Here is a 4,112-nt window from a genome sequence, read left to right as displayed (position 1 = left end):
ACATTCAAAGTATTCACAAAAAAGAAAAAAAAATGTTATAGTTAGCATTTTAATAAACCAGAGAAAAATCGGAGACAGTTTTACAATCACTTCATGTCAACTACAATGGCACTGAATTAACAGGTCTTAGCTTTATACAGCATTTGCAACATCAACATGCCTAGTTTTTTTTTGTTGTTAAAGTTTGCTACCTACTTGTATGTAATATAAGTCCACAGAAGCGGCAGCTGGATTTTTCATTTAAGAGTAATCTAATATACAGAATTTTGGCCCTTAAGGGTTTATACCTCTTCATTTAAAATGCTTTCTGGACAATCTGCTATCAAACACATTTTGTTATAGGTGACATTAAAACTACATACAAATCTACCTATGTAACATCACAGCAAAACATGATGAACGGAAAGTACAGCATCAAAGAGGGAGAAAGCTAAAGTCACTGAGAATTTTGGCACATAAAGTTTTGCACACGGTCAGTCCATGTCCTAAGGGTGCAGGGCATCTGACTAGGATTCCAGGGCGGGGATGGAACAAGGGCAGTTCCCACTGCTGCTCAACAGCATCTAGCATTTCCTCGCTACACTTCAAGTCTTGTTTTACTTAATGGCTTTTAAAGCAACGTTTGTGAATGCTACTGATCCTGGATGCAACTATGAATGTCCATTTGACAGATTCTGGGCTTCAGACGGGAAAAACAAAAGTCAAAAAAGGGAAACAAAATATATATATACACATTTTTATATATAAACTTAAAAACCTTGTACAAATGAGTTGTTATATATAAGATGCTTATGCTAAGGGAGGGGGGGGAAACTTTATACAGTTCCAAGAAAAAGGAAAAGAAAACATATTTAAAAAGAGACAACATACAAGTACAACAAGCAACCTCTAAAGCAATAAATACTACTGGTCCAACTGCATGATGATTCCATTAATTGTTGAGTAGCAACCCCCTCCCCACAAAAGAACAACACCAAGGAACAAGGTATATTAACACATTTTTAACCCTTTGTTTCTGTACATTTAAACAATAACAAGTAACATCACAATAAAAGTTGTTTCACACAGAGGAAAAAAAAAAATAAAGGTAAATGGCACGGCATCCATGGTGCCTCTTGTGGTTCAAAAACCAGGTGTAAAATGATTGGTTCGCAAGCTCGTATTTAATACAAATAATACAGAACCAACGCCTCTGGAGGGCTGCTTCAAAATTGCTTCTCTCTCTTTTTTTTTTTCCTTTTTGTTTTTTAATCAGTCTTTTAAAACTAAGCTATCAGAACTACATAACAGTTATGTATATATATATATTTATTTTTAAACGCTACGAAGACTTTAAACAGCTGTTGATAAAAATTTTGGTAGAATCATGAGGTTCTTCTCTCATCTACATATTTAAAAGGAGAAATTGAAATAAGAATGGGTCAAATATTGACCAATGAACTTGATAAACATCAACTTATGTAGCCACGAGGCACAAAATTAAAAGAGTACAAAACAAAAGCTTTTCCAAGGAGGGGTGTGGAGGGGGGCGGGGGAAGAGAGGCGCAAATCAAGAACCAGGAAGAAAGCAAACATCTCAGGCAGGGCTGACACAGCTAAAGCTATTCTAAAGACTTGGTTACCAGGGACAGAGGCTGGGGCTGGGTCCCAGTCAGCGAGTTGTGGGAATGTAAGGAAGATGTCGATGGCTGTGCAAGTGATGAGGCCGGGAGGATGGGTGGCTGTAGGGCGGGTGGCAGGTCCAGGGCCCCATTGGGGCCAGCTCACAGTACTTTGCTTGTTCTTCTCTAGACAGCGCATGCCACCTTCGCCCCAGGATCTGGTTGATGGCTGCGCTTTCTTTCAATGTGCCTTCCGCCACGACCTTTGCCCTCATTTCCTTCATATACAACATGAACGCATTGAGGGGTTTCTTTATGTGGGGTTTCTTCTTTTCCTCTTCCTTTTTGGAGTCCTGATGCTTTGAGCTGTGCAGTGAGCCGACGCCACTCTGGGAGGATTCCTGTTTGACTGTTGGTGTGACTATGGCCGGGTGGGGAATGCCGGTCCTGTGTAAAGTATGATGTGGTGGGACCATGTGGGGAGGGAACCTAGAAGACAGGAAGCTGGACATGGAAGCGTTGACAGTCAGTGCTGTGGGGTAGGGGTGCCTGAATCCTCCCGTCGTGATTGGGTACACTGGTTGACCTTGCTGTGGTACTAACCATCCTAGCGGATGGGGGATCTGTCCTACAGTGCCAGGTGATAGCGGGTCATATGGAGATATATCGGGAGGGTGTGGAGGCCGTGGGATTCCTGTTTTGGGGTCTACGTCGGCTGGTAAGTGTGGAGGTGGGTTTCCCGGGGTGAAGTGTTCGTTGCTGTAGGTGATGAGAGGCGTGAGCGGGTGGACCTGGTGGGGGTGCTGCACCACCGGCACTTTGTTCGAAACAATGTGTGCAGGCGAGGGGGAGCGGGCATCCTTGAGGGCCTGTCTGCTCTGGAGGCTCCCTGCTTGGACGTCAAGGAGGGGCCATTTCATCTGCAGGTAGGTTCAGGCGGTGGGTGAGAGCGATCCGTTGGGGAGGTAGGGGCTCGTCAGGTCGGGGATCATGATGAAGGGGTAGCCGGGATACGGTGGCCCCTTAAAGAGCCCTCCATCTTGCCTCTTGGCTGCTTCTTCCAAACTTTCCCGGGATTTGTCTTGGAAACTTTCAGATCGAGGCGGAGGCTATCTTTCCGCCTCGGAATCGGAGGAGCTGTTCTGATTGGTTTCTGATTCATTGACTAGCGACGACTTGACATCGGCTAAATCCCTCTCCGCCGAGGAGTTTTCCGAGCTCTTCTCCTCCTGCTCGCCCTCGTCTTTGAAGGAGATCAGTTCGGCGTTGGCGCCTAGGTCATCTCCTCCACCTCCGCTCAGCTGCGGCATTTTTTTTTTGTCACCCACCAGCAGCAATTTTGGAAGAAAAATGAAGGAAGAAGAAAGGCCAGAAAAATAATAACAAACCACCTCCCCCCCCCAAAAAAAAAAGTTTTGTTTTTTTTCCCACCTAGCAAAAAAAAAAAAAATATTGCAAGTAAAAGACGAGTACAAGGTGAACTTTTTTTTTTTTCCTCCTGCTTTGGGGTCTTTCTCTCCTGGGGAGGGGAAAAGAGGGAGGAGGGGAGGGGAAGGGGGGGGAGATCTTCTGCACGGGTGAGTTTGGATTTCTTGTTTTCTCTCGTCCCCAAGGATCCAATCAATGTGCAAAAAAATAATAAATAAAAAAGTGGGGTTAAGGGGAAAAAAAAAAACACCACCAACAACAAGAAGTCAGATATAAAGAGCGGGGGGGGGGGGGGCGGGGGGGGGGAGCCGAAGATACAGGAGGAGCTCGTGCTGCTCTGATTTGAGTGAGTTGAAGTTAGACTGAGAGCTTTTCAGTTCAAAGGCGGCACTGATTGACAGATAGAAAAAGGGGGATCGAAATCCGGAGGAACGGAGTAGTCTGGGAGCGGAGATTATTGACCTAAATAGTAAATAAAATTTTAAATAAACATTCTCTAATTTCCCTGAGTTTTTTTTAAATTCAAGTCCCATACAAACATATCAGTGTTATTATGCCAAAGTGTTATTCCTCTTTAATAACAAGGAAAACATTGGCCTCAGCATTTATGGAGTTAGAGAGCATTATGTGGAAGAGAAATAGACTCAGAACAAAGAGATCTCACTTAGAGTGGACACTTACTTAGCTTTATAATCCAAACTATGTGAACTCACAAAGACAAGGAAGAAGCGTAGTTACCAGGGATGTGGGGTTTCAGGAACTGGGAGTTACTGGACCAAGACATTAGGTCTTAGTGGTACAGGAAGAGTAAGTTCTAGAGATGTAATGTTCTTCAAGATTCCAAGTGCAGTATATGGTGCTTGGAATTTGGTGAGAGTAAGTCATAAGAGTTCTCAGCACACATAGAATATGAAGATGTGTGTTAGTGGGGTTCATTAGGTGAACAAACCAATCACAATTTAGTACATTCTTTAAAATATAAAATGTCAATCTTCAATAAAAATGAAAATATTTAAAAGTTAAATCTAGGCTCAGAGAATTTTTAATTAAGTTAAATTATCGCAGAAAGTTGTTTTTCATAAG

At 43.1% G+C, this 4,112-nt stretch overlaps 1 pseudogene; it reads right to left on the bottom strand.

Annotated features, from left to right (window-relative positions):
• Positions 1-1,651: 1,651 nt before the first annotated feature.
• LOC125345465 lies at positions 1,652-2,920 on the bottom strand (annotated as a pseudogene).
• Between the last annotated feature and the right edge of the window lie 1,192 nt (positions 2,921-4,112).

The sequence above is a fragment of the Perognathus longimembris genome, unplaced genomic scaffold (assembly GCF_023159225.1).
Source record: "Perognathus longimembris pacificus isolate PPM17 unplaced genomic scaffold, ASM2315922v1 HiC_scaffold_5665, whole genome shotgun sequence".
In the NCBI taxonomy this organism is placed as follows: domain Eukaryota; kingdom Metazoa; phylum Chordata; class Mammalia; order Rodentia; family Heteromyidae; genus Perognathus; species Perognathus longimembris.
This window is presented reverse-complemented; position numbering and strand designations above follow the sequence as displayed.